At 48.6% G+C, this 21,779-nt stretch overlaps 1 protein-coding gene across 24 annotated transcripts in view; it reads left to right on the top strand.

Moving 5' to 3' along the window:
• Positions 1–21,779, top strand: part of ptprda (protein tyrosine phosphatase receptor type Da) — a 256,218-nt gene that overhangs the window by 7,603 nt on the left and 226,836 nt on the right. For all 24 annotated transcript variants that reach the window (XM_076993052.1, XM_076993051.1, XM_076993062.1 and 21 more), the window contains exon 2: positions 9,324–9,368. The gene's annotated coding sequence lies outside the window, so the exon portion shown is untranslated. The remainder of the gene's footprint in view (positions 1–9,323; positions 9,369–21,779) is intronic.

The raw sequence follows: 21,779 nt of genomic DNA on the forward strand, positions 1-21,779 counted from the left end.
ACAGCCTTTTTTGAACATATGAACTTTTGTTAAAGTGGAAATGTGTCTAATTTGAGCTCTCAATTTAGATTTGAGTGGCTCCCATACCACACAGCCATACAACTGCTTCTGTAATAGACTCAAATAATTTGAGCCATATTTGAGTTGCTGTTTGAATGTGAATTTGATGTTTTGATTCTGTAGTATATGGTATATGGTTTCTCTTTGAGCTCACTGGCTGAATTTCCTAATCTTAATCCTAATCCTTAATCCTAAATTATTGTGATCTAAAAACTAATGTTTATGTCCTTAATGTGAAGTATGATGTGTTTTCCTGAGTATGATGATGTGTTTCCTGTCTATAGACTGTAAGTATGGTCCCTGCTTTTTCCACACACACACACACACACACACACACACACACACACACACACACACACACACACACACACACACACACACACACACACTTTTTGTCATGGTTGAAGATGTAAGCAGGAGGTCCCTTATCCCCCAAAGCCTTAGTGCACTTGATCAAAGTGTGTCTTATTTGCTCAGTTAAAAAGACCAAAGAGCACACTACAGTGGATTTCCACACACACACACACACACACACACACACACACACACACACACACACACACACACACACACACACACACACTCCTACACATACATACACTCTCCTACATACACACTCACTCCTACATACAAAAAACACTTCTACATATGTTCTACACATTCTATACACACTTATACACACATTTCGACAACACATCTATACACGCTCCTTCTCACACATACACACACACACACACACACACACACACACACACATACACACACACACACACACACACACACACACACACATCCCACACAGGAAACACAGGAAACACAGATAATTCTTTGGACTTTTTGCCCAGGTGACTGTGTTGATTCACTGTCTGTTGAACCAAGGTCTGCTGATCCACTCTGTTGATCCACTCTGTTGATCCACTCTGTTGATCCACTGTCAGTAGAGAATCATTGTGGTTTTGGTGGTGCCATCTCAATGACTTGCAGCAAATCTGTTGTTCAAACAGCAGCATATGGAGAGGGTGTGGGTGGGGAGAAGGAGCAGGTCAATCCGCCACCCTTTACTTCCAACTAGGCTCGTCACGATTCCAGAACTCTGACCTCGATACCAATACCATAGTATCGTGATCCTCGATACCCCCAAACCCCACACGCATATAAAGTCCATCCATTGTCTGAATGTAAAATGTTTATAGGATTGAATGCAGAAACATTGGATTGCTTAAGTTTTTTTTAGTTTGTTCTAAATTATGCTAGTAGAATCATTATATAATAAAGTAAATCAAACTTTCTTTTTCTGAGATTACATTAATTTCTTTGTCTGTTGTAGCATTCTTGGCTAGATGCACCAGTGTGTCCTCTCTCAGTGTCTCCCGGACTGTTCTGTTCAGTGTGTCCTCTCTCAGTGTCTCCTGGACTGTTCTGTTCAGTGTGTCCTCTCTCAGTGTCTCCTGGACTGTTCTGTTCAGGCTTCTTCAGAGTCTTTTCCATGTTGTGTGTGTCTGTCCAATTCAGATATAATGGTAGCCTGACTGGATGAAGTTCTGAGAGAGAAGGATTGATTCGTAGCTTCAGGCCAGTTGCAGTTCTGAAAGCATCAAATGTTACAGAATCGAGTTGTTCACTACATTATAGTGTTGAAAAATGCCCAAACCTTTGCTGCCTCGTGCAAGTTTTGTTCTAACCCCAATCTAGGACTCCTCCATGCAGCACATCAACGCCTTCACTAGCGTTTGAATGTTAGAGCCAGGTGTGTTGGAACTGAACTCTCCTCTGCTCAGATGCAGGATGTTTGTGTACGAGTTCAGGAGGGCTATGCTGGAAAATGTAAGAACAAATAAGAGCAAATAAGACCTCCAACAAATGAAGACAAATTGTAAATATGAAGTATGGAATAGGACAGGGTGGACTGTTGCATGCATCAGCTTCAGTGACGACTAAAACTCATGCATCAGTTTCAGTGATGACTAAACCTCATACGTCAGCTTCAGTGACGACTAAAACTCATGCATCAGCTTCAGTGACGACTAAACCTCATGCATCAGCTTCAGTGACGACTAAACCTCATGCATCAGCTTCAGTGACGACTAAACCTCATACGTCAGCTTCAGTGACGACTAAAACTCATGCATCAGCTTCAGTGACGACTAAAACTCATGCATCAGCTTCAGTGACGACTAAACCTCATGCATCAGCTTCAGTGACGACTAAACCTCATGCATCAGCTTCAGTGACGACTAAAACTCATGCATCAGTTTCAGTGATGACTAAACCTCATACGTCAGCTTCAGTGACGACTAAAACTCATGCGTCAGTTTCAGTGACGACTAAACCCCATACATCAGCTTCAGTGACGACTAAACCTCATGCATCAGTTTCAGTGACGACTAAACCTCATGCATCAGCTTCAGTGACGACTAAACCTCATGCATCAGCTTCAGTGACGACTAAACCTCATACATCAGCTTCAGTGACGACTAAACCTCATGCATCAGCTTCACTGACGACTAAACCTCATGCATCAGCTTCAGTGACGACTAAACCTCATGCATCAGCTTCAGTGACGACTAAACCTCATACATCAGCTTCAGTGACGACTAAACCTCATACATCAGCTTCAATTAAACTACAGCTCCACTGAAGCTCTGCAATCTGAGCTGATACTGAGAACATACTGAGAAGACACAAGACAACGATGTGATACTGAGCCAAGACTTCACTTTGAAGTGATCTGCGCTTAATAGTGAACAACTCTAAAGACCCCCCTGAAGTAACTCAAATCCAGATAGATTGTTTTAATTAGTTGTATTCTTCTTCTTCTTCTTATTATTATTATTATTACTCTTATTGCTACATGCTAGCAGTAGTATGCTTCTACCCCTGAACTGCACACTTGAGGTCATGGAGTTTGGGGGTGGAATGTGTGTGTGTGTGTGTGTGTGTGTGTGTGTGTGTGTGTGATAGCCGCATGTTTGCTGCATTATTAACGCCTATGTGGTGTTCCAACATGTGAATCATCAGACTGTTCAGTGGCTTCAACAAACACCATGAGCTAAACGAAGAGACAGAGAGAGGGGGAGAGAGGTGGGGAGAGGGAGAGAGAGGTGGGGAGAGGGAGAGAGAGGTGGGGAGAGGGGGAGAGAGGTGGGGAGAGGGGGAGAGAGGTGGGGAGAGGGGGAGAGAGGTGGGGAGAGGGAGAGAGAGGTGGGGAGAGGGAGAGAGAGGTGTGAAGAGAGGGTAGATGGGAACCAAGGGGATAAAATGGAGAGAGTTGAGAGTGGGTGATGGAGAGAGGGTGGGGGTGGGTGATGGAGAGAGGGTGGGTGGGTGATGGAGAGAGTTGAGGGTGGGTGATGGAGAGAGTTGAGAGTGGGTGATGGAGAGAGTTGAGGGTGGGTGATGGAGAGAGTTGAGGGTGGGTGATGGAGAGAGTTGAGAGTGGGTGATGGAGAGAGGGTGGGGGTGGGTGATGGAGAGAGGGTGGGGGTGGGTGATGGAGAGAGGGTGGGTGGGTGATGGAGAGAGTTGAGAGTGGGTGATGGAGAGAGTTGAGAGTGGGTGATGGAGAGAGTTGAGAGTGGGTGATGGAGAGAGTTGAGGGTGGGTGATGGAGAGAGTTGAGAGTGGGTGATGGAGAGAGTTGAGGGTGGGTGATGGAGAGAGTTGAGAGTGGGTGATGGAGAGAGTTGAGGGTGGGTGATGGAGAGAGGGTGGGGGTGGGTGATGGAGAGAGTTGAGGGTGGGTGATGGAGAGAGGGTGGGGGTGGGTGATGGAGAGAGGGTGGGGGTGGGTGATGGAGAGAGTTGAGGGTGGGTGATGGAGAGAGTTGAGGGTGGGTGATGGAGAGAGTTGAGAGTGGGTGATGGAGAGAGTTGAGGGTGGGTGATGGAGAGAGTTGAGAGTGGGTGATGGAGAGAGTTGAGGGTGGGTGATGGAGAGAGGGTGGGGGTGGGTGATGGAGAGAGGGTGGGGGTGGGTGATGGAGAGAGGGTGGGGGTGGGTGATGGAGAGAGTTGAGGGTGGGTGATGGAGAGAGTTGAGAGTGGGTGATGGAGAGAGTTGAGGGTGGGTGATGGAGAGAGTTGAGAGTGGGTGATGGAGAGAGTTGAGGGTGGGTGATGGAGAGAGGGTGGGGGTGGGTGATGGAGAGAGTTGAGGGTGGGTGATGGAGAGAGGGTGGGGGTGGGTGATGGAGAGAGGGTGGGGGTGGGTGATGGAGAGAGTTGAGGGTGGGTGATGGAGAGAGGGTGGGGGTGGGTGATGGAGAGAGTTGAGGGTGGGTGATGGAGAGAGTTGAGGGTGGGTGATGGAGAGAGGGTGGGGGTGGGTGATGGAGAGAGTTGAGAGTGGGTGATGGAGAGAGTTGAGGGTGGGTGATGGAGAGAGTTGAGAGTGGGTGATGGAGAGAGGGTGGGGGTGGGTGATGGAGAGAGTTGAGGGTGGGTGATGGAGAGAGGGTGGGGGTGGGTGATGGAGAGAGGGTGGGGGTGGGTGATGGAGAGAGTTGAGGGTGGGTGATGGAGAGAGTTGAGGGTGGGTGATGGAGAGAGGGTGGGGGTGGGTGATGGAGAGAGTTGAGAGTGGGTGATGGAGAGAGTTGAGGGTGGGTGATGGAGAGAGTTGAGAGTGGGTGATGGAGAGAGGGTGGGGGTGGGTGATGGAGAGAGTTGAGAGTGGGTGATGGAGAGAGTTGAGAGTGGGTGATGGAGAGAGTTGAGAGTGGGTGATGGAGAGAGTTGAGAGTGGGTGATGGAGAGAGTTGAGGGTGGGTGATGGAGAGAGTTGAGAGTGGGTGATGGAGAGAGTTGAGAGTGGGTGATGGAGAGAGTTGAGGGTGGGTGATGGAGAGAGTTGAGGGTGGGTGATGGAGAGAGTTGAGGGTGGGTGATGGAGAGAGGGTGGGGGTAAGGCGGGGAGAGCTGGAGGAGATAGAGAGAGAAGAGATAATGGGAAAGAAGTGCAGATGGGGAGAGAGAGAGGAAGATGGAGAGAGAGTTGGGAAATAAAATGAGAAAGGGGGGGGGAGGGGAGGTGGGGGGAGGAGGAGATTAGAAAGAGACCTCTAATCTAATCTAACACACTCCATCCCTAATCCAGCAGTATCTGAATATCAGAGCCAGGTGTGCTGAGACTGAACAAGCCAGGTGGGTGGTCCTATGTCTTTACCTGTACATACACCTCCTGCTGGTAGGTACCAGAACTGCATTTAGGATCGAATTTCTGTATGAAGAATTTGCACGCAAGAGCTGCTCATCCATGTCTGAGTAACTAACGGAGACAGAACAGCGGATGGGACACCCACACTGAGGAAAGCAGAGTTTACTGTGGATTAAGCTCTTAGCGTAATCCATGAAATAATCTGAGGTTAGAAAGTCATAACAGAAAAGGCATGAGCACAACAGCATGAAGGAAGACCCCCACGATGGGGGTGTGATGGAGGTGAGATGGGGGTGTGATGGGGGTGTGATGGGGGTGTGAGTGCTGTGATGGAGGTGATGTACAAACAGGAAGAACCAAACCGTAGACATGGAGATATGAAGTAAATGGTCCTAGGACTTAAACACACAAGGTAGTGATGGAACTACAAGGGGACCCTGGAAACAGGACCAGAGCGGAACCAGGAACAACACCAAATCTCACCAAATCTCTCGTTGCCATGGGGATGGTGATGCTAGAGGTCTGGGCTGTGACTGTAATAAAGACCCTCGGGGGCCCTCACTCACACATACCAAATCACTGACCTGATCTAGTGGAAGTGCTGAGTAACAGAGACCAGACATGCAGGGGGAGAGTAACACAGACCAGACACGCAGGGGGAGAGTAACAGAGACCAGACACGCAGGGGGAGAGTAACAGAGACCAGACACGCAGGGGGAGAGTAACAGAGACCAGACACGCAGGGGGAGAGTAACACAGACCAGACACGCAGGGGGAGAGTAACACAGACCAGACACGCAGGGGGAGAGTAACAGAGACCAGACACGCAGGGGGAGAGTAACACAGACCAGACACGCAGGGGAGAGTAACACAGACCAGACACGCAGGGGGAGAGTAACAGAGACCAGACACGCAGGGGGAGAGTAACAGAGACGAGACACGCAGGGGGAGAGTAACAGAGACGAGACACGCAGGGGGAGAGTAACAGAGACCAGACACGTAGGGGGAGAGTAACAGAGACGAGACACGCAGGGGGAGAGTAACAGAGACCAGACACGTAGGGGGAGAGTAACAGAGACCAGACACGTAGGGGGAGAGTAACAGAGACCAGACACGTAGGGGGAGAGTAACAGAGACCAGACACGCAGGGGGAGAGTAACAGAGACCAGACACGCAGGACGCAGGGGGAGAGTAACAGAGACCAGACACGCAGGGGGAGAGTAACAGAGACCAGACACGTAGGGGGAGAGTAATAGAGACCAGACACGCAGGGGGAGAGTAACAGAGACCAGACACGCAGGGGGAGAGTAACAGAGACCAGACACGCAGGGGGAGAGTAACAGAGACCAGACACGCAGGGGGAGAGTAACCGAGACCAGACACGCAGGGGGAGAGTAACACGGACCAGACACGCAGGGGGAGAGTAACAGAGACCAGACACGCAGGGGGAGAGTAACAGAGACCAGACACGCAGGAGAGAGTAACAGAGACCAGACACGCAGGGGGAGAGTAACAGAGACCAGACACGCAGGGGGAGAGTAACACGGACCAGACACGTAGGGGGAGAGTAACACAGACCAGACACGTAGGGGAGAGGCATGCCATAGGTACCAGAATCAAGTGCCTTTGCAAAGTCTAGTGCCAAACAGATGGGTGCATGTGCTGGTGTCTGATTGGGTCTTGATGTCTAGCGCTGGTGTCTGATTGGCTCCTAGTGGGAAGCAGTTGGGGTTGATGAGCCAGGCTCCTGTGCAGTGCGGTGATTTAATGACTCTTATCGAAGCTCCACATGCAAATATCAGAGCACAGTAGTCTTTACACTGACACCGCCTCTCCTCTCACCAACCAATCAGCATGATCCAAAACAGTCTAACAGGTCCGTCTCTCGCTGAGCGTGGTGATGATCCAAAGACTTGAGGGCATGAGGGCTCTGAACACATCCCACAGCTAGAGTCACCGTTCACAACCTTCCTCTGCTGTTGACACAAACGACCTTCAGAGAAATCCTAGTGTTTACCGTTCCTGAGAAGAGCAGGCTGGGTGGATGGAGATCAGAACACAGTCCCACCTGCCAAGCTTCTGGTCTGGGTGGGAGAAACCAACCTTCTGGTCCCAGACGTCCAGGCCCAGCCAGAGAGCACCTCGCTCCCCAGGTATGATGAACGCACAGGCTGGTCTTCACTGAGAGAGTGCCGCCTGCGGTCCTCAGCGTAGATGTCCGTTGGTGAGGGAAGATCATGATGTCATCTGCCTGGGGGAGTTTGAGGACAGCTCTGTGTGCTGCAGTTACTGATATCTCACGTTCGCACGTGCTGCAGTTACTGATATCTCACGTTCGCACGTGCTGCAGTTACTGATGTCTCACGTTCGCACGTGCTGCAGTTACTGATGTCTCACGTTCGCACGTGCTGCAGTTACTGATGTCTCACGTTCGCACGTGCTGCAGTTACTGATGTCTCACGTTCACATGCATCAAGAGTGGAAGCGACCCCGTTTCCTCTGTTTCTGTGCACTACACAGAAGTGCTCATGAAGTGGTGGATTCTGGAGCTTGTTCACGTGACCCCTCCGTGCTCCATCCAGGCCGGAGCAGACGCATCCTCACGTCACCTCCTGTCAGAACAATCGTCCTCACCACCCCCGTCATCAATAACCTCCGTGTGGATGCTCTGTCTCGAGGACGGATGGCGTGGTGCGGGGCAGCGGTGCGTGGCCACTGTAGCCGGCGAGGATACGGCCCTGTGCCGGTCACACCTCACAAAGCCTCACCTTCGCCATGCGACCTCCGCGTAAATCCCATGAATCCAATCTGCATGCAAATAGCAGAGGGGGGGACTTTTGGTGACATTTTTATGGTTATCGCTCCATCCTGCTGCCCTCGATGTGCTGAGACCACATTTCTACCACCCTCAGCGGGTTGGGCAGGGAGGGAGGGAGGGAGGGAGAGAGAGACGGAGGGAGGGAGAGAGAGAGAGCTGGCTGCCTAATGTTTATGTCCAGGGCTGGTAAGTAACAGTATTCATTTTCCTCTTGGTGGGGCACAGTTAAAGAAAACGAGGTTTAAAAAAAGGCGGAGTCATAATTGCTTTGGTCAGAGAGATACGGTCTGAATATGCATCACCACTATATGCCTCAGCCTCTGAAATATGGGCGTGTCCCAATGAGACTGGGATATTACTACTGCCCCTCCCCTCTCCGTCTCTCTTCTTTATCTGTCTGTTAGTCTGTCACATTCCCTGTGTACTCTTCCATAATTACAAAGCATACTACAAATTAATGACATATATAATCTCTTTTTTGGAAAAGTCACTGTGACCGCTGGGGCTGCTGGGTTGGTGTGCTCCCTCTTTGGGAGAGGAGCACATGTTTAAACTCACTGTGATGGCGAGAGTGGTATGAGCCGGTGCGCTGATGAGTCCACCAGCCTTGCGCCCAGTTCACTGCTAAGACTGAAGAAAGGGGCATGATTTGGAGTAAACAACCCTCAGCACATTTCTGTGCACTGCTTCAATAAGCCCGTAATCATCTGCAGGGATATTAGTCCTGTGCCTGTTTGAGACGACGGATGTTTCTTATGTCGGCAGGAAATAGCCTGAGAGAAATCTCCCCAAACCAGCCCTAAATACTCGCCTTTTTATTTATTTGCTTATGACATCTAATTTGTTTTGCTGCTTTTAAGGAGATTGTAATTACACTTTTTTTTTAATCATGCAAACTCGATTAATAACTCTGCTAGTCACTTTTGAATGGGCCGTGTGATGTTTACATGCAGGTCTCGTATTGGATGCTTTCAGGAGATTAATTTTCTGTGAATATCTGAAAGGTCTTTGTGGTTTTGTGTCATCTTAGTAAAGAATGTTCCATGTGCTGTTAAGGGCTGGAGATGCACCCTGGGTCCAGCAATAACACGTTGCTCATTTATTCTGGAGCATCTGCTGGTTGGATGTCAAGAAAGGAAATGTTGAAACCTTGTATGTTGATTTCAGCAGTCATTCATGCATCCAGACCTAAATCAGAGTGTGGGAGCAGTTCTAGAAGACGTGTGTATGAAGGAGTGTGTGGATGGAACTCTGGGTTCTCTGACTGTTCCTCTTTCACTGGTCTTTCAGCTTCCAACCCTGAGATGTGATCTACAGAATGAACGTCTGGAGAAGGTAAGGCACATTATTATTATTATGCAAAAAATGAAGCAAAACACAGTAGTATATATATTAAAGTGAACCTTTGTATTCTAGTTCTAAGCTTAACTTTGACCTCTGTTTCCCAATGCTCCAAGTAAGAATTCCCAGACTTCTCAGCGGGCCAGGTGTATGTTTAAAACGATTGCCTTCTTGTGGCCTGTGCACACCCTGTTTCACATCATTCCAGCTCAGACTGGCTTCCTGAGAGAGAGAGGGAGAGGGAGTGAGAGAGAGAGAGAAGGAGAGGGAGCTGAGGTGGGGGTGGGGGGGCTATAGAAAGGTTGAAAAGAGAAACAGGAAAGAATAGGGAGTATCAAAGAGGAGGTGAGCGTGGTGGTGAGGGAGATAGCACCGTCATTTTATGAACGTCCTGCAGAGAGCCTGACGGATATGAGAATATTTCAGAGATTTGTGCATTTCCAATACTGATGATATTAAGCCAAATCACTTTCAATTATTGGCCGTATGAAAGTACCCGCTGTTTCTTTCATGGTCTGAGCTTCTTGTTGGCGTTATGAACAGTTCCCGAAAGGAACAAATATTACCTGACAAAATATATGTGACAACTATAATTCTGCACTAGCGTGCATATTGCTTCGGACGTGCACAGTCCTCAGACAGAGTCGGATTGGAGATTAATATTATTACAACCCATACAGCATATCTAGTAAAGCCGCTGTCATCTCAACCAGTATGTTCTGTATTAAATGTCCATCATTACACTTGCACACCTCTGAAAATACATATTGCATATTCTTGAGTGAAATATATATAATCAGTCTTCATTCTGCAGAAACCCAACGCTGCACATTTTATTCAAATTTTTGATTGATGTCATCAGGTAATTATAAGGATATTTATTAATAAACTCTGAGGCCTGGTGTTGACCAGCCTGGCAGACAGAGGTCCGTTTTTACGGCAGGTCCAGCAGAACACCTTATATTGCTGTCTTACCGCAGCAGGAAGAAGCACATTATTACACATGCTCTTGTTCGTTTGTTTTTTAATCAATTACATATTGACAGGTGTTGTTGGTATCTTGAGACACTGAGGGATGTTTGTGACTGCATGTGGACTAATTGTCCAGAGCCTCCATGCCTTCAAGGACATGCAACTTCTCCTGTCCGCATCTCCTGTCCACTGTGCGAGGGGGCACTGAGGACGAGCTTCTGCTCAGAGTCCAGTGGCACTTAGTGACTGTAGCACTACACCCCTCACTGCACCCCTTATGGAGCATGGGGTCCCCTCACTGGACCCCTCACTGGTCCCCTCACTGCACCACTTATGGAGCATGGGGACCCCTCACTGGAGCCCTCACTGCACCCCTTATGGACCATGGGGACCCCTCACTGGACCCCTCTCTGGTCCCCTCACTGGACCCCTCACTGCACCCCTTATGGAGCATGGGGACCCCTCACTGGTCCCCTCACTGGTCCCCTCACTGCACCCCTTATGGAGCATGGGGACCCCTCACTGGTCCCCTCACTGGTCCCCTCACTGCACCCCTTATGGACCATGGGGACCCCTCACTGGTCCCCTCACTGGTCCCCTCACTGCACCCCTTATGGACCATGGGGACCCCTCACTGGTCCCCTCACTGGAACCCTCACTGCACCCCTTATGGAGCATGGGGACCCCTCACTGGTCCCCTCACTGGTCCCCTCACTGCACCCCTTATGGAGCATGGGGACCCCTCACTGGTCCCCTCACTGGTCCCCTCACTGCACCCCTTATGGACCATGGGGACCCCTCACTGGTCCCCTCACTGGAACCCTCACTGCACCCCTTATGGATCATGGGGACCCCTCACTGGACCCCTCACTGGTCCCCTCACTGCACCCCTTATGGAGCATGGGGACCCCTCACTGGTCTCCTCACTACACCCCTCACTGCACCCCTTATGGAGCATGGGGTTCCCTCACTGCACCCCTTATAGAGCATGGGGACCCCTCACTGGACCCCTCACTGCACCCTTTATGGAGCATGGGGACCCCTCACTGGACCCCTCCCTGGACCCCTCACTGCACCCTTTATGGAGCATGGGGACCCCTCACTGGCCCCCTCACTAGTCCCCTCCCTGGACTGGTCCCCTCACTGGACCCCTCACTGACTCAAGCTGTGAGCCCTGCTGCAAGTAGACACCTGGTGGAACTAGAAGGAGAGAACATAGAGAGATATGAGGAGAGAGAGAGGGATAGAGAGGGAGGGAGAGGGAGAGAGGGGGGAGAGAGAGAGGGAGGGTGTTCTGTGGAGAGGAAGAATGCCAAGAAAATACAAGCATTTAGATATAATACATCATCCCCTGGGCACGTGTGTGTGTGGCTATAATTGCGTGTGTGTTTGCATGACCATATTTGTGTGTGCACGCATGTAGCTCTGTGTGTGTGTGTGTGTGTGTGTGTGTGTGTGTGTGTGTGTGTGTGTGTGTGTGTGTGTGTGTGTGTGTGTGTGTGTGATGGGGTGGGTGGTGCAGGCCGTAGTAATAGGAGAATAAGACAGATGGGTGGATGGTGGTGGTGCAGGACAGAATGGCACAGGTCCTTACAGCTGGCACAGGTCCTTACAGCTCATCCTCCTAGAATGACACCGCAAAATGAGAGCAAAAAATGAAAAATTACCCCTTAAGTAAATTCATCTATTCATCTAGGAGCTATTTTATTACTACCTGGGGGGGTAGAGGGCAACAGGGTGTGTGTGTGTGTGTGTGTGTGTGTGTTTGTGTTTGTGTGTGTATTTGTGTTTGTGTGTGTGTGTGTGTGTGTGTGTGTGTGTGTGTGTGTGTGTGTGTGTGTGTGTGTGTGTGTGTGTGCGCCCCCGCTTTTTTTTTTTTTTTTACTGTTTTTTTCTGCCGCCCTCTGGACATGCTAATTGAGCTGATTTACTGTTATTACTCTCAGAGTAACCACTCTTCATGAGAGAGGGAGATTAATTAACAAATTATCTCAATCTGTCTCTCTCTCCCTCCCTCCTACCCTCCCCATCTCATCAGCTTAGAAATACGGACAGAGAGACGGTGAGGAGTAGAGGTGTGTTAGTCCAGTGTGTGTGAGGAGTAGAGGTGTGTTAGTCCAGTGTGAGTGAGGAGTAGAGGTGTGGTAGACCAGTGTGAGTGAGGGGTAGAGGTGTGGTAGACCAGTGAGGGGTAGATGTGTGGTAGACCAGTGTGAGTGTGGAGTAGAGGTGTGTTAGTCCAGTGTGAGTGTGAAGTAGAGGTGTGGTAGACCAGTGTGAGTGTGGAGTAGAGGTGTGGTAGACCAGTGAGGGGTAGAGGTATGGTAGACCAGTGTGAGTGTGGAGTAGAGGTGTGGTAGACCAGTGTGAGTGAGGAGTAGAGGTGTGGTAGACCAGTGTGAGTGAGGAGTAGAGGTGTGGTAGACCAGTGTGAGTGAGGGGTAGAGGTGTGGTAGACCAGTGTGAGTGAGGAGTAGAGGTGTGGTAGACCAGCGTGAGTGAGGAGTAGAGGTGTGGTAGACCAGTGTGAGTGAGGGGTAGAGGTGTGGTAGACCAGTGAGGGGTAGATGTGTGGTAGACCAGTGTGAGTGAGGGGTAGAGGTGTGGTAGACCAGTGTGAGTGTGGAGTAGAGGTGAGGTAGACCAGTGTGAGTGTGAAGTAGAGGTGTGGTAGACCAGTGTGAGTGAGGGGTAGAGGTGTGGTAGACCAGTGTGAGTGAGGAGTAGAGGTGTGGTAGACCAGTGTGAGTGTGAAGTAGAGGTGTGGTAGACCAGTGTGAGTGAGGAGTAGAGGTGTGGTAGACCAGTGAGGGGTAGAGGTGTGGTAGACCAGTGCCAGAACTAAGATTAGATTAGATTAGACTAAGATCGGGACACAGAAGAAGAATGCGCGTGAGACAGGGATGCGTGAGACAGGAATGCGTGAGACAGGAATCTCAGGCCTTGGTGAAAGGACGACCTGAGTCAGTCAGCCAAGAGTCCAGCTGCACACGTCTTCAGCCGCGGGGCCATCAGCAGACCTCCTCCACACGTCTCCTCACATCACAGCCTTCTCTCCTCTCTATTATTCTTTTCCCTGCAGAAAGTTCTTATACTGAACAGTTCACATTACTCATAATTCAGGGGCCAAGACCCGTTAATTAGAGCTCTCTCTCTCTTTCAGTCCCTCGGTCTCACCCTTTGTCTCTCAGTCTTTCTGTAGTTGGGCACTATTCATTGAGTCCATCCAGCTGTTTGCAGGAGCCCATTCTATGTTCTTCTCAAGCCAGTTCAACTATTATACCTGTAATAGCTGTGTAGGTACAATTGCACAACATGGCAACCACCACCATCATCATTTTAGTATTATTATTAACAGCAGCAGCACAAGTGCTTGTGGGATATTGAGTTTTGAGCCTACTGGGCTTCATGTTTACATTAGTCCAGTACACAGACCGTGTGTGTAAAGCCAGAATCTTAAACTCCACTCTGACCGGCAGCTACTGCAGACTGCCGTGGTCACAGTCATCCACGGGGTCGCCCACCCTGCCCTCTCGTCAGATGGCAGAACCCTAGTCTTCCAGACCTTATTACCACTGCACTATTTACCGCCGCAGTGACTGTATGAATAAGAGAGAAACGCTCTGTAGCACATTTAGCGTGCCGTAGCACGACTCCCTCCGAGCTTTATTGATTTGGCCAACTGTGTGACCAGTTCAGTTGCGTCTTTATTATCTCTCAAGGAGAAAATTGGTTTTACAGCAGCCAGTAACATTCATTCCATTCACAAACAACCTTAAAACACATTAAAATACCAATGCAAATTCTCAAACAAAATAATAGCCAACACACACACAAACATATATGTGTGTATATTTTTGCTTTTTTCCCCCCACACAAAAAGAAAATCCTTTCTTCATCCCTGTCATTCAACAAGAAGCCTGCACAGGGCATAAATGAGTTTTTATATGTATTTATATGTATTACAGCACTGCATCTTTTGAGGGATGTGGCAAGAACATAATGAAGGGTTAAACTTGACATTCAGAGGCTGATCAACTGATACAACAATGTATTGAGCATCGTTTAAGGCTGATAGTGTTGTAATAAGGCTCTTTGCTGACATCCCGTAATCTGACTGCCAGTTTTAACAGTGCTGCCTAAACAATCATTCTTGATGAACAAAAATCCAAATTGTGTCCTTAAAAGACTTGTAAAATGAAGTCTAAAGCTTTGGGCTTGCATTACTGGAGTTAATACTATAGCACATAGAAACTTTTGAAGCTACTCGAAGATACAAAATATATGGGCATTACCAATAACCTTTATGTTTGATTAGTACTTCTATGTTTAGATATAGGCTATCAAAGGAAAACTGTCATCAGATGTAGTCAATTACATGGTAAGCACTTTTTACCATGGAACTTTTTGCCATTAAACTTTTTTATATATGTAGGTCCATGTAAGTTGCTTAAAAGCATTTTGAAGTAGCAGAAATATTGTCATCACTCACATATCAATTGCAAGACTGACATTAGAAAGATGTTGGAGTGCATGTCACCAGTATCTCTGTGATCTTTTAAAAGCCTTGTGCAACCACATACTCTTTGATGCACACACACACACACACACACACACACACACACACACACACACACACACACACACACACACGCACACACACACACACACACACACACACACACACACACACACACACACATACACACACACATAATTGTAGGCCTTGCTCTTTGGAGAAGGGAGTTCAGTTGGTCCATTAGGACTCTCTACACGTTTGTGTTTAACAGCTTGTTTAGCAAGAGGAAAAAAGGGCCAATTACTGTTGGAGGTGACCAGCTGCATTACAACTGAGACTCAGAGAGGTTACCGGTGCAAGAACTGTCTGCATGCCTGAGTGTGTGCGCCCACGCGTGAGTGTGTGTGTGTGTGTGTGTGTGTGTGTGTGTGTGTGTGTGTGCGTGTGTGTGTGTGCGAGCACATGTGCGCTTCTGTGTGTTCATGTTTAGATGAACTCTCTTCTTAGTCCATTTTCTCTGCCACAATGTGCTGAAGATAATAATTGCTTTTACCAGCCCTCCAGGCCACCGTAGACAGGGAGGGGAGAGAACAACACAGGCACCAGCGCCGGTGATGGCCGCTCGCTTTAATCTGGCAGCTCTCCGTTCATTCCGGTGACTTCAGCGCGCTGCGGTTGGTTTTCCCCTGACCACGTCGGGTGTCGCGCGTACAGGCCGTTCATCAGCGTAAGGGTGGAGAGTCCATCGCCCTAGAGGGGAAACTGAACCTCATCAGACCTGGCACACAGGAGCCAGACAGATGGAAATGCTGATGGTTCAGTACTAATACGTGGCTGTCGGTGTCGGGACACGACTGAGATGGGCAAATGTTAAATGGCAGACAGAAAAGATCTAAAGAGAGTAGAGTGATCCAGCAGCTTCACTGTGTGTGTTTGACTTCATGATGTCCAGCGGTAGTCTTCTCTTATTAATCTGGCGCTGTGTGTTTCCATAAATACTGTGAATAGATCTGTAACTACATTACTATTAATATAAAACATTTGCAGTTATGAATGGGGGGAAATTGCAGTCTAGAACCATCCACAATGATTTGCAGTCTTGAAAGTCCTTGAATGTTGGCTTTAGTTTGGACTAACGATGACTTTCACAAAATGTCTCAAGCATGCGTTCCCCTATAATCAAGTGAACCACTGGAGAGGACCAGTTCAGCAGAAGCATCTGCTCAAGACGCCCATCCTGCCCTGGGCCCTGCCTTTTTCTCTGACCTCTTCATAACCTCTCTGTGACCTCTCCCTGACCCCTCACAGTCCCACACACAGCCCCAGGAGATCGGGGGTCAGTGTCTCGTGACCTCAGGGTCGTTGCCGGCCGGCCGTGACACGGTGTTAATTATTGTTGGTAAACAATGACATTTGCGGAGACGAGTGCATTTGTCTCACGTCAGCCGCTGTGTGCCTGCTACTCTCCTGAGCGATTAACAGCTATAACCAGGACAGATGTTCAAGATGAGTTTGTTGGCACGTTTAATTAATTGCGCTTGAGATAATTATTCAATCATTACTTTGATTACTTTTAGCTGCTTCCCAGATTATCGACTTAATGTCAGCTTGGTGCCAGCAGTGTAGAAAATGGACTTCAGTATTTACAGTGGGACGTTACAAGTGAGGCGCATGTCCTGCTAGAGTCCCGACACCTGCTAACTACTGCAGCATGTCCTGCTAGAGTCCCGACACCTGCTAACTACTGCAGCATGTCCTGCTAGAGTCCCGACACCTGCTAACTACTGCAGCCTTTGTGTCAAGTGATGGACTTTGGCTGGCACTGCAGTCGTGCTCGTGTCATGGTGAGCTACAGATGTTCACTTTCCTGTTGGCGTTGCCCAACACTCTTGTTTGGATTCAGCAGCAGGTCCCACACACACCTCAGAAGAGAGGCAGCACAGCTACAGAAGAACAAACCTCCACCTCTTCCCCAGAAACCTTCCCAACATCGGTGAGCACTCTGCTGAGAATCCTGGGGGTACGGTGGAGTCTCCTTCCTACCTGTGTGTGCTGCTGTCTCACGCCCCAGGAGTTGATGTTCTCCACATGCCTGTTTCAGACTCCAACCCACCCCGTAGAGCTGAGGTGGAGGGGTGGATATATATATATATATATATATATATATATATAGCGTGGACATTTTTTGAACACACACACACACACACACACACACAAACAGGACAACCAATTTTTAGAGACAGCATGAAAGGTCCCAGAACACACAATATATCCCAGGACATGAAGCTTCATCTTTAATCCTGTGGTGTGGAGGTGAGGAGCTGACTTGAAGGAAGTTCAGTTGGTTCTGATCCAGAACACGCTCCCAGTTCCAGAACACGCTCCCAGTTCCATTTCTCTACTGCTCGAAATTGCTCCGATTACAGTAATGTGACTGGCTCTTAAGTTAACTCAAACATGCTGTCTGAGAGTACACTTTCTCCCAGATCTCAGAGGTATGTAGGCATCGGCCTGCTTTTGACATGCACTCTCATGGATTCACCCAACATCTGTTTCAGAGTCAATCCCATGAGTCACTGGCTTGTTCACTAGCTCACTGCACAGGCTGATTCACTGAATCACTGACTTGTTCACTGGCTCACTGCATGGAATGATTCACTGAAGTAACTAAACCACTGGCTGGTTTGTTCACTACCTCACTGCAGACTGATTCTCACGGAGCTCCACCTCCCACCTTCATGACATCATCACAGTACTCTGGTGGACCAGATCAAGTGTTCAAAGTCTCCTTGCCTGCCTTCGCTGTCTTTCTCCTCTCTCTCTCTCTCTCTATCTCTCTCTCTCTCTCTTTCTTTCTTTCTTTTTTTCTTTCTGTCTCTCTCCTCTCTTTCCTCTGTCTTTCTCTTTTTTCTCTCTATCACTTCTTTCCCTCCCTCATTCCTCTCTCTCTCTGCCCCCTGTTCTCCCTCTCTCTCTAACCCCTGTCCTCCCTCTCTCTCTAACCCCTGTCCTCTCTCCCTCTCTCTCTCTCTCTCTCTCTCTCTCTCTCACTCTCTCTCTCTCTCTGCCCTGTCCGTGCGATAGATAGACGGCAACACTAAGAGTAGGAGGATTGGTTCTTTGCCTCAGAGCTCAGCTCAGAGTCCAGGGGAATGAAGGTGTTTGTGAAGTTATCCAGAGACAGACAGTGTCCAGCCCTGCATGGCCCCTGCACAGACACAGCTGTGTGAAGCCTTCACACACCGCCACCTTCCACACGAGCTGTTAACGGCGACGTCCTAATGACAGCTGTGGAATTGTAGCTCCACAAATGATGTGATGAGGATTCTTTAGCACTGAGAACAGGAGGAGAACGTCAGTGCAGTCGGCTGGGCTGTAGGAGGAGTCTGCTGGGATGGGTTCTGAGGAGTTTGTGCTTGTAGCTTTGCTTTGAAAGGCACCATAGTCGAATAAACATTTTGTTTCACAAACATTAATGTTTCAGCACTCACATAATACTCCTCACACTTACTCTGATGACCTCATGTCTATGGATTTGCCCTCTTCAGACACTCATCATCTGATTGACGGACATAATAACGTAATGTTCCTGTAAGTTCCTGTAAATGACTGATTCAACTCATTTGATCAATTTATCTCTGTAGTTTCTTGACATAATCCCCAGTAAATTAACCCAGGCAGATTCACAGCGATTATTTATCCAAAGACAGTGTAAATAAACTTCGGGAGCTTGACCGTGCCAGTGAACTGTCAGGCTAGAGACAGTAAGGGGTTTAAATTCAGAACGTCTCGCTCTGACAGGAGGATTCAATTAACTGGTCTTTGGAGCCTCAGGGACACACACATCTCTCGTCACACATCAATCTGGCCTGTCTTCTTCTTGGCCGGTCTGTCTCTTCCTCTTGGCCTGTCCTGTCTTCCTCTCCATCTGTCTGTCTCTTCCTCTTGGCCTGTCCTGTCTTCCTCTTGGCCTGTCCTGTCTTCCTCTTGGCCTGTCCTGTCTTCCTCTTGGCCTGTCCTGTCTTCCTCTTGGCCGGTCTGTCTCTTCCTCTTGGCCTGTCCTGTCTTCCTCTTGGCCTGTCCTGTCTTCCTCTTGGCCTGTCCTGTCTTCCTCTTGGCCTGTCCTGTCTTCCTCTTGGCCTGTCCTGTCTTCCTCTTGGCCTGTCCTGTCTTCCTCTTGGCCTGTCCTGTCTTCCTCTTGGCCTGTCCTGTCTTCCTCTTGGCCTGTCCTGTCTTCCTCTCCATCTGTCTGTCTCTGCGGTTCCTCTTGCTCCCCTGCATGTCTTGATAAAACGTCCTGAACGTTCAGAACAGCCGTTAGTCCTGAACGGCGCTCTGGACTGTGTACGTGTTGGAGAAAGACCTGGACACTTCACACAGACGCCCACCTCCTTCCTGAGCACCTACATGTTAAAGACGTTTTCCTTTTTGAAGCACACTCAACTCATTTCAGAGTTTACTTTACATTAGGCTACAGCATTCAGTAGGGCAAAAATCTATCAGACTTTTTAACCCACCTTCTTTTCTCCTGTGTTCACCTTTCTACATGAACATTATTGCCATCACAGTGACACCATTTTAACAGTTCTAATAATCGGAGTTAAATCATGCACTTAAACTCCATTACAGCTGCCATCCTGTGTGCGTGTAGTTCATTATACGGTCAGAAGCTCAAGAAAAGGCAAGCTAACAGCTAACGCCGCTCTCTGCTGAACTAGCCTCGCATGCTTTTGGTAAATACGTGGCATGTCTCATTAAAGTGATAAATGGGTTGTACCGATGTGGATTTCTGTGTGTCGGAATCCCGTGGCATTCTGAGTCTTGCTCTTATGCATGCGGGCGTAACGCTAAAACCTGTCGCACCGCCAAACAGCTGAGGCAAGCAGTGCTACCTGTCAGAACTGTCTCTCTGCTCTCTTCCTCCTCCACCTGAAACATGCACACACACAAACTCAGAAGGGTCCTTTCACCCTTACATTCAAGTCATCAAAGCTAGCAAGGATGCTAGCACTCGGATCGCTAGCAAGCCACTTGTTTACAGCGCTCCCGGGGGGGTGAGGGGGCTGGACGGATATTAGTAATCAGCTTAATAGCTTCACATTATTATTCAGGACTCCATAATTAGCTTCCAAAGGACTCATATTTCACTGGCCAGAGTGTTCCCTATTAAGTGGAATTATAGTTTATAACGGATGGGTGAGCTCAGGTGATTCAATCCACACATCACTGTCAGACCGAACGCTTCGGGTAAAACTACACGGTATAACAAAATAAGTTGTTGTCTCTAAGGGTCTCAAAACAAGTGATGGTGCGTGCTTCGCTACTGCATATTAAAGTTTGAACAACGGGAGTAAGAAGTGCTGTTGTGTGTGGACTGGGCTTGTGTTGCTGAAGGGGGTTGTGGGTAAAGCCGTGTTCACACCCTGGTGAAAGGGGCCAAGGACAGAGGTCATTCAGGGTCAACCTCGGACACACACCATCAGCACATCTTAGAAAACAACAAACCAACATCATCTCTCCTCACTACCCACACAAGCTAGTAGAGCACGGAAAACACAATGAAAGTGTTTTATTAATTGTTGCTACAATTTTTTTTTTCAGTCCTTACTATTTATTGCACAATAAATATTATAAAACATATAAGTTTGTTTAGTGTAATAAGTCAATGTCTGTTTAAGGCATTGGCCAATCAGGTGCCCCCCGCTGGACCTGGGGAGATGATGGCTGTTCCATGAGTGGGCTTATCGTGCACTCCCAATGCACACTCCCATCGCACACTCCCAACACGCACTCCAAACGCGCACTCCTCCAACACGCAGTCCTCCTGCATGGGAACTCTGATTCCTCTGGCTTCAACAGTGCATTTGTGTGCTGTGTGTGTGTCACAGATAAACTGTAAAATCCTTACTTTATACCACACAATTCCAAACGTAGATGAATGCTAATGACACTAATGAAGAATCTGAAATCAAGTAATTCAGATTATTTGAGTACATCATGAGAGAGAACCTGTGCATGCGTGTGTAAGTGTGGGTGTGTGTTTAGTGTTGTTGGGGACCGTGTGTGTGTGAGCGCTGGTAGTCATGTGGACTCGTTCTGTGGTGTGGTGGAGGATTCTCCCCCCACTGATCTGGGCCTGTTGCACCCTGTATGGAGCACAATCCAAATTAGCTTCCATAAACACAACCTCACTCACAAACACACACACACACACACACAACCACACACACACACACACACACACACACACACACACACACACACACACATATATATACACACACACACACAACCCCACTCAAAAATACACACTTTCACTCCCTTTATCTCACACTTTCTGACTCTGACACACTGATCAGCTCTGTCTTCTCTCCTCACTCGCACTATGTGCACAGCATGTGTACACACACACACACACACACACACACACACACACACACACACACACACGCTTACACTCCCCCGTGTGTCCTTCAGACAGTGTTTGCATACTAAGGCTCGGTCAGTTCATGCTGCCTGCATAAGGGCTGTGTTTCCAGCTCTGGCCAAACGTCTTGATTCTGTTCCTACTCTCGGGACCACTGGAGTGCACTGTTAAACAATTCAGAGTTGATTTTCATTTTGAATTTGATGGATGGAATTGCTTTTGTGTTCCTTGGTGTTGTAATGAGTTAGTCCCCGCCCCCAAAACAAAAGCATCTAGGGGTGTAAGGTCATGTGTTCATGTGCGTGTGCGTTAATGTGGTGGTGTAAGGGTGTGTGTGTGTGTGTGTGTGTGTGTGTGTGTGTGTGTGTGTGTGTGTGTGTGTGTGTGTGTGTGTAAATGTAGTGGTGTAAGGTTGTGTGTGTGTGTGTGTGTGTGTATGTGTGTGTGTGTGTGTGTGTGTGTGTGTGTAAATGTAGTGGTGTAAGGT

The sequence above is a fragment of the Brachyhypopomus gauderio genome, unplaced genomic scaffold (assembly GCF_052324685.1).
Source record: "Brachyhypopomus gauderio isolate BG-103 unplaced genomic scaffold, BGAUD_0.2 sc103, whole genome shotgun sequence".
NCBI lineage: Eukaryota > Metazoa > Chordata > Actinopteri > Gymnotiformes > Hypopomidae > Brachyhypopomus > Brachyhypopomus gauderio.